This window comes from Diabrotica undecimpunctata, chromosome 7 (genome assembly GCF_040954645.1).
Source record: "Diabrotica undecimpunctata isolate CICGRU chromosome 7, icDiaUnde3, whole genome shotgun sequence".
Classification (NCBI taxonomy): domain Eukaryota; kingdom Metazoa; phylum Arthropoda; class Insecta; order Coleoptera; family Chrysomelidae; genus Diabrotica; species Diabrotica undecimpunctata.
The window spans coordinates 70787178-70796810 of NC_092809.1; positions in this window are offsets into that span (position 1 = coordinate 70787178).

Sequence of the window (9633 nt, forward strand, 5' to 3'; positions counted from 1 at the left end):
GAAATAGGCCACAATATATTTATTTACAAGTTTTTACTGACGTTTCGATCTCTATATCCAAAGACCGCTTTCAAAGATATAAATGATAGTTATATTTATTTTATTTGTTTATTATTATATATTTTTATAATCTTATATTGTTCATTTTCTTTTTTTTTTCTATCTTTAAAAACGGAATAGAGATCGAAACGTCAGTGTATTAAACATGTAAATAGATATATTGTGGCTTATTTCCAACCTTCTCCCTAAAAATAGAGAATGCCACAAACAAGAAGCTATAGAAAAATAAATATATCTGTCATTTGTATGTTTGAAAACGGTCTCTTTATAGAGATCGAAACGTCAGTAAATTAAACATTTGAATAAATATATTGTGGCTTATTCCCAACATTATTTCTAAAAATACAGAACGACAAGCGAAAAGCCATAGAAAATAAATATTACTATCATTTGTATAATTGAAAACGGTCTCTGGATATAGAAATCGAAACGTCAATAAATAAACAAATGAATAAATATTTTGTGGCTCATTCCCTACATTCCCCTAAAAATACAGAATGCCACAAACAAAAAGCTATAAAAAACAAGTAATTTTGCAGAAAGTTTACTGATACCAACCGGCTGTCGCGGAAGTTACACTAAAACGTCTTTTGACGTGACCCGTCCTTAAAGAGTTACACAATGAAATTTTTTTAAAACAAATTTTAAGACAGTTTCCACACCACCCCAGAGGTATGTCTTGTGCCGCTTTACTTTTTTTAAATGGGTGTTCGCCAAGAGCCATATTGTCTTATTAAATAAAAGGAACAAAACACTTAATCAGTATAAAACAAAACAAAATAAAATCCTATAAAACAAAATAAAATTCTATAAAAACAAAATAAAAATAATGTTTGATGTAACAAAACATTGTACTATTCTATTTAAACACAAACACTATACACACTTACTATGTTCTTCTCGTTTATTTTTTTTGTGTTTGGTTTTTTTTATGCTGATGTTCTTATTAAACTATTAGAAAATATTATTTGCTGTCTAAATCTGAAGATGCAGTGCTGCTATCGCTGTCATTATCTTCACCACCTAGTGTAATTATAATTGGCTTTAGTAAAACTTCGATATGAGTGTCAAGTTCCCACATACTATGTTTTTCTTTAATTATGTGGCCTATACATTTAGCCCATTTCTCTGGAGTTACATGGAGGATTGCTTGAATCAAAAGTTTCTTAATTTCGTTTAATTTGAACGTTTTGTTATTGCGTGCTACTTCTCCTTTCACTTGCGCCCAGATAAATTCAATGGGATTAAGTTCGCAATGATAAGGTGGTAGACGCAGAACTTTGACACCATAATCTTTTGCAGTTTCATCTACAGCATATTTAAGATATTCACTTTTCCTTAACCGTGTAATGTCAGGTAGCTAAATTTTGAGCATTGATTCTTCGTATGCAATCCCCTTTTCTGTAAGCCATTCTTGAATCCTCCCTTTCAATTTCTTTCATAATCACCTGTTTTTTTCGACTCAAATTGAAGAAAACCATCATCAAGAAACCCTGTATCACTTCCTATATGGGTGATGATTAAACGCCGTCCCTTTCCTGATGGAGCTTTTAATCCTGTAGATCAGCCTTCTATAAATGCTTCGCGTTTACTTTTGACATTTAAATCTTGCCAAATTTTCTAACTGTATAGGTCCCTTAAGCTAGCGGGGACACATGAGCGGAATCCAATTTAACCTACGTAATATTTTTTCACCAATTTTTCACTAATTTATTACCACCCTAATAATTTTTCACCACCAAACCAACCTTAAGGGGAGCGATTCTGCTGGCTTAAGGTTCAAGCTAGCAGAATTCAAAAAAAAACTTTTTGTTGATGGCATATTTTTTCACCAATTTTTCACTAATTTATTACCACCCTAATAATTTTTCACCACCAAACCACCCTTAATGGTAGCTATTCTGCTGGCTTAATGTTTAAGCTAGCAGAATTCAAAAAAAAACTTTTTGTTGATGGCATATTTTTTTACCAATTTTTCACTAATTTATTACCACCCTAATATTTTTTCACCACCAAACCACCCTTAATGGGAACGATTCTGCTGGCTTAAGGTTCAAGCTAGCAGAATTCAGAAAAAAAACTTTTTGTTTATGGCATATCTTTTCACCCATTTTTCACTAATTTATTACCACCTTAATATTTTTTCACCATCAAACCACCCTTAAGGGGAGCGATTCTGCTGACTTACGGTTCCAGCTAGCAGAATTAAAAAAAAATATTTATGATATAGCACAGTGTTCTGCTAGGTTTTTACGAATTTATTACAACTTTAGTAATTTTTCACCCCTTACTACCCCTTTAACAAAAATTAAATAAATTTGTTTTTTTCAAAAATACTTCAATACATTTACACGGTGTGTGTGCGAGTGTGTGTGTGTGTGTGAAAACCACTTCTGTTGTAATAATTGGTATATTTAATTAAAAATTACTACTTACCTATTACTTATTAATTACTTACTAAAAGTACTACAAATTTCACTGAAGATGGACTGATAAGTCCGAAAACGTTTTGAACTTAATCCTTTAGGATTTTAAAAATTTAATTAAACATACCAATCACAACAGTGTTTTACTTCAATGTTCGAGTTTTTTAACTATATGATATACAGCCAACTCACGGGAATGATCCCTTTTTAAATTGTAAAATTTTGTTAAAAAATAGGCAATGTACAAAACAACAATATTGCAATGTTTAGCATATAAAAAAGTTGGTGAAGTTGGTGTTTGTGTAAATTCTAGCATTTAAAGATGTAAACTACTTTCCTTATTTGAATTTCTAGTATTTATGGGAATTATCTTCCACACTGACACATACGGATTTCAAGATTGGAGGGTTATTGGAAAACAGATCCACTATTCAACTTAACCCTTTGAGGTCGTAGGCATGTGTATAATGCCAGACCTGATCATTCACCATGGTCGCTTAATTTTGCCATAATCTAGTCCTATAGGTCGTCTGGCATGTGAGACATGCCACGCTAAATTTTTAGATTCAGTCGTAGGCATCTCCAGCATGACAAAAGTTTTTCTGTGTTCAATTACTGGAATATCGATATATCGATAAAAATAGTAATCGATTCTTGTTCTTTATGCTAAAATCGCGCCATTTAGAAGTAAAACGGTTGTTTACTTTTATTCAGTACGTTGTTATTTGTGGTTGAATACAGTGCTGTACTACACGCATTTTTTAACGTATTTTGAATTTGAAAATATGTCTAGAGGAGGATTTTTAAGTAATGACGAACTAGAGTACTATTTACATAACAGTGATGAGGATAATAATGTTGAAATCGATAACCGGGGTAGGGGAAAGTACTTCAGAATCCGACATATCGGAAATTGAAGACAATTTAATGTTCGAAAATGAGGAACCGGAGGAGAGTGATGAAAGTACTGAAGAAGATGAAGAAATATGGCAAACATGGGAATCAGTCAATACAAAATTCAAAGAATTTTCTTTTTCGCAGGACATTGGATTTCATTGTCCGCGAAACTTTGAAGGCACTAAAGAGTTGGATTTTTTTCAATTGTTTTTTACAGATGATCTGTTAACGGCCATTGTAACTGATACAAACAGGTATATTTTAGAATTTTTAATTGTTATTCGAGATACTGATTACTTTTATTATTTTAGATATGCTACTGAAAAAAAAATGATGAATACGCCGTTTACAAAAAGATCAATTTGGAGTACTTGGAAGCCTGTAACGTTAGAAGAATTTAAATGTTTTCTTGGTGTCATAATTAATATGGCATTAAACCCTAAGCCTGAACTGTCGGATTATTTTTCCAGTGCGTGGATAGATTACCAACCATTTTTCAAAGATGTAATATCAAAAAGACGATTTTTCCAAATTTTTTGGAATTTACATGTTTCCCCTCCCGAAGAAAATGATCCCGCAAATGGTACAAGATCTCGAAGTTCTAAAGTGAAATTGGTTCTCAAATATCTAGATTCGAAATTTAGAAAGTTGTATACACCAAACAAATATGTATCACTGGATGAAAGTACCGTGGGATTCAAAGGAAGAGTGTCATTTAAAGTGTACAACAAAGATAAACCAACAAAGTGGGGAATGAAGGTTTTTGCTCTAGCTGATTCGAATAATGGATATGTTTGTGGCATAGAACCCTACTTTGGCACTCAAACAACACAATCATTAATACGTCCTGATCTTCCTATAACAGCACGTATTGTGGTACATTTAATGACCAAGCTGATAGACGCAGGAAATGGCACCGCAGGATATCATGTATTTACAGACAGATATTACACAAGCCCACTATTAGCTAAGGAGCTATATAAAATGAGAGTTCACCTGACAGGAACTGTGATGACTAATAGAATAGGACTGCCAATGGAAATAAAACCTGCTTTCACCAAAACATTGAAACCAGGAGACGTAGTTAGTCGACGTACTAATAAATTATCCGCAGTAGCCTGGAGCAGAAAACTTAATGATGGGGAGTGGGTCGAGGTAACAGGAAGTAAACCAAAAGTTGTCAGTGAATACAATAAATATATGGGTGGTGTCGACGTAGCAGATCATTATGCTACTTCTTATGCTTTTATGAGAAAATCAAGCAAATGGTGGCAAACATTATTCTTCTGGATGCTAGAAATAACACTTAATAATGCCTTTCTTCTATACAAGATGCATAATAACGTACCTCGAACTTATCGTTCAAAAAATTTTAGAAAAGCGTTGGTTGCACAATTGACAGCCACTTTCAAAAATCCTGCTCGACAACGATTTGGGAAAACCCCGGAAGATGCAATCCGCTTAAATGGTTTATTTCATGCAATATATTCAAGGACAAGTAATTCGGATTGCAAAGTTTGCAGTGACAGAACCAAACCCGGAGGACGTAGAACAACAACATACTACTGTAAAACGTGTCCAAGTGGTCCTGGCCTGCATCCCGGAACTTGCTTTGAAAAATTTCACACTATACAAAATTTTAAATAATGATGAGTTTTTTTAGGTCAACATAGCGATAAATATATAATGTTAAAAACATTTAGCGAGAATACATTTTTGTTTTAAGATTAATTTCTGTTTTCAAAGATTTTAAAAAAATCAACATTATTTTGTTAAAAAACTGACTACTTTTTGAATAAAAATTTAATAACAAAATAGAAGAAATATTTATTTCAGACTGTCATTATTGAATTTCCTTTAGTTTCAAGAGTACTATGTGAAAATTTCAATTACTCATAATCAATAGATATAGAAATATGAATTTTCAAAGAGATCATTTCTTTCATATTGAAAGGCGCTAAAAATCATGACGACTGTGGCGCACTCGGAGCCGGAAACACGTGACGACTGCAACGTCGTTGCATGATATATCTACATGCCTACGACCGTTGGGACAGTCAGCCACAATATGTAGTCGACCACAAAGGGTTAAAATCTTTTTTTCAGAACATCGGAAGAGATCTTTTTCTTATAATTTTAATGTGCTTAATCTTCATCCATAATCCAATGGGACCGAATGTTATTCCTGAAGATCGGTTTTATAGAATAAGAACAGTTATAGACTTTTTAATAATAAAATGACTGCTCTGCGTTATCCAGTAAAAGAATTATCGCTAGATGAATCGATGGTACCGTGGAAAGTTAGACTTAGTTTTAAACAATATACTAAACAAAAGACATAAAAGACGATATCAAGGTTAGAATTAATTCGTAAATTAATTTATAAAAAAGCAAAGAAAGACGGAATATCGTACGCGATCATTTACCTATAAATAATTGCTAATAAATCGGACAAACGCGAAACGAAAACGAAAAGATGCAGAGTATGTCCTATCCTGAAAATAAGAAAAAACCCAATTTATGAGTGTGGATTGTGCCGAGAAACCAGATCTCTCCGTGGGCGATTCTTTCAAACATTTCCATAAACAAAATAAATAAGTTAATATTTTTTTGTAATAACCTTTAATTTTTACCTATATTCAACTGACAATGAATGAAAAATCGACAAAGAATTAAAATACAAATATCTTTAAATTTTTAAAATGCTGGTAATATAAATTTATTTTACTACGCAAATAATCTATATCAGCTGTTCTGACCAACCGGTAATTTCGGTCTCATATTTGAATATACCTACTTAAAATATTTATATCCTAAAATGTTTTCCAATATAAATTCTTTATGTTATACATCTAATCTTAAAATTATGTTTTGACCAATCGTTAATACTCTTCTTATTTAAATAATATTAAAATATTAAATACCTAAATTATTTTTCAAATTTTCATCTACCTAATGAATACAAATCTAATAGGTGCGCACGGTCCCGACGACCCTCCTTTACAATCAGATAAATAATGTAATAGACGTAATAAAATTATTTCAATTTGAATATTTCTTACCTGGTAATTTATTCTGTGAAATATAAAAATTCCATTGTATTTACTCAAACTCAACTTGATTTCAGTTATTTTATATTCATAAAAGGGACTAACGATTCGATTTCGCTTAGCCATGTAATACGACTCGAATCAGAGTCAATTTTTTAAAACAGGTAAAATTTATAGTTTTTGGAATAAAGTGTTTTCATATTTTTAATATTCAAACATTGAAAAAATAAATATTAGTTAGTATAGAATAACATTTGAAAATGTTTTTCAATTAGGGTAGTTGAGAAAAACATGGCTAGGCTGGTAAAAATATAGTAAAATTCTAGCAGAGCACTCTTGTGTTTTCAAAAAGATTTTTTATTCACCTAGCGTCAATGTGTATCTTGTTGAATGTTTCCCATTAACTGAGGGTTAGGGGGTCAAAAATTATAAGGGTGGATCAAATTTAGTAAAAACCAGGCAAGCAATTTATATTTTCAGTTACAAGTAGAATACAGTAAAATTATAAAAATAGATTTTTTATCACCTTAAATTTTAACGTAGTAGAATTATTGACTCCTCATAGAAGGTAGTTAAAGGGTGAAAAATTACTAGGATGATAATGTATTAGATATTGTAGTATCTCATATTTCCGAAAAGATTTGCTTTGCATTCAACCAGCGTAAATGTGTAGATGGTGGAATTGGTGAAGTTGGTTAACATTTAGTAAAAACTAACCAGACAGTTTCTTATTTTATTTATAAATAGTATTTAGTAAAATTATAAAACAAAACTTTTTCACCTTTAATTTAAACGTAGTAGAACTATTGACTTCCACTAAGGGTTAGTCGAGGGATAAAAAATTACTAAGTTGGTAATAAATTCGTAAAAACTTAGCAAAACACTGTGGTATATCATAAATAATTTTTTTTAATTACGCTGGCTCGAATATTAAGCGAGCAGGAACGTTTCCAAATAAGATTAGTTTAGAGATGGAAACTTATCAGGGTAAAAATACTTTTTTATGTCAGTTATAAGTAGAGGATAGTGAAATTGAAAAAAAGATTTTTTCACGTTAAATTTTAACCTAACAGAATTATTGACTTATCACAAGGGGTAGTTAAGGGGTGAAAAATTACTAGGATGGTAATAAATTCGTAAAAACTCAGCAAAACACTGTGGTACATTATAAATATGTTTTTTTAATTCTGCTAGCTTGAACCGCAAGCCAGCAGAATGGCTCCCCTTAAGGGTAGTTTAATGGTGAAACAATATTAGGCTGGTAATAAAGTAGTGAAGAATGGGTGAAAAAATATGCCATCAACAAAAAGTTTTTTTTTTTAATTCTGCCATCTTGAACCTTAAGGCAGAAGAACCGCTCCCATTAAGGGTGGTTTGGTGGTGAAAAATTATTAGGGTGGTAATAAATTAGTGAAAAATGGGTGAAAAAATATGTCATCAACAAAAAGTTTTTTTTTTGAATTCTGCTAGCTTGAACCTTAAGCCAGCAGAATCGCTCCCATTAAGGGAGGTTTGGTGGTGAAAAATTATTAGGGTGGTAATAAATTAGTGAAAAATTGGTGAAAAAATATGCCATCAACAAAAAGATTTTTTATTTTATTATTCTGCTAGCTTGAACCTTAAGCCAGCAGAATCGCTCCCATTAAGGGTGGTTTCATGGTGAAAAATTATTAGGGTGGTAATAAATTAGTGAAAAATGGGTGAAAAAATATGCCATCAACAAAAAGTTTTTTTTTTAATTCTGCTAGCTTGATTCTTAAGCCAGCAGAATCGCTCCCCTTAAGGTTGGTTTGGTGGTGAAAAATTATTAGGGTGGTAATAAATTAGTGAAAAAATATTACGTAGGTTAAATTGGATTCCGCTCATGTGTCCCCGCTAGCTTAAGGGTCCTTAACTGTATGACCTTCGTTAATCCAGGTTTCATCCAAATAACATATTTTGCGTCCAGTGCTGCGAATTTCGCGTATTTCTTCTAAATATTTTCTTCTCCACACAATAATTTTATTTTTTTCTAATAGCATACTTTTTCTGTTGTGTTTTACATATCGAAAGTTCATTTCGCGCATGGTCCTGATTAAGACTCTACGAGATATCTTGGGTAAGGAGTTGGAATTTCACTCCGAAAATAAAATGAATGAATTTTTCGACGTATAATATTCCTTGTCTCGTCATCCAAAACAATGCTTTTCCTACCTCTAGTTTTACCTTTTTCTTGCTTTTTATTTTCCGATGTATTTTTAAGTACACGATAAATACAGCTAACGGATACTTTTGTTAAACTGCTACAAATGTCGACCGCTTGGCTAACATTTAATGCCATTTTTCTGCCGACAATTCCTTCATAAACGGTTTGTATAATTACCTTCTCTTCGGACGTTAACATTTTCCGTCTTTTTTGCGACTTTTCATTTTTGGAATCAACATCAGAATTTTGCTGTCTTCTCTTGGAATAACTCGGTTTTTCGTCCAACTCCAATAAAACTCAAACCAAATAATCACAGAATATAACTAAAAATTTACTATAAAACGACAAACTATAACACTCGTATTATCAATAACACTTTTTATCAATAACACAAACTTATCGCATAAAATATATTCACAAAATGCAACACATGCCCTACCCTCAGAAACGCCAATGTAAATGAACTATTGTTGATTGGCATTTGCTCGACAAAAACTAGTTTTACGGCTTTCTGTGGGTCGGAATTGAAACGGAGTTCCATCGCTAATTCCAAAGTTGCCAAACGATTGAAAAATATTGTTTTAAAATATCGATTTTTATTTTGTAAATTTAAATATGTAACGAAACGGAACATATAAATAACATTTATTTAATTACAATTTTGTGCTTAATTTTTACTATTGAAAAAATCATGTTTTTTTGGTATTTTTATGACGGTAATATTCGTGCGTGGAAAAATACAGGTTTTGTATGACCATAATTACTACTTGTGAACAAGAATTGGCTACACTGTACGACAACTCCTGATCAGTTTTTCTATAGAGAAGCATAAATAAATATACGACTTATATATTGTATAATTTCTTATGAGAAAACGCAAATTGCAATTGAGAAAACGGGCAGTTTTCGAGGGCCGCTGTGTACATTTAAATTTGAGGATATTCAGCGTTTAAACGATGAATCACTCTCCCAAATAGTGAAATTCTACTTTAGATAGAATAGAATAAACCAGAAA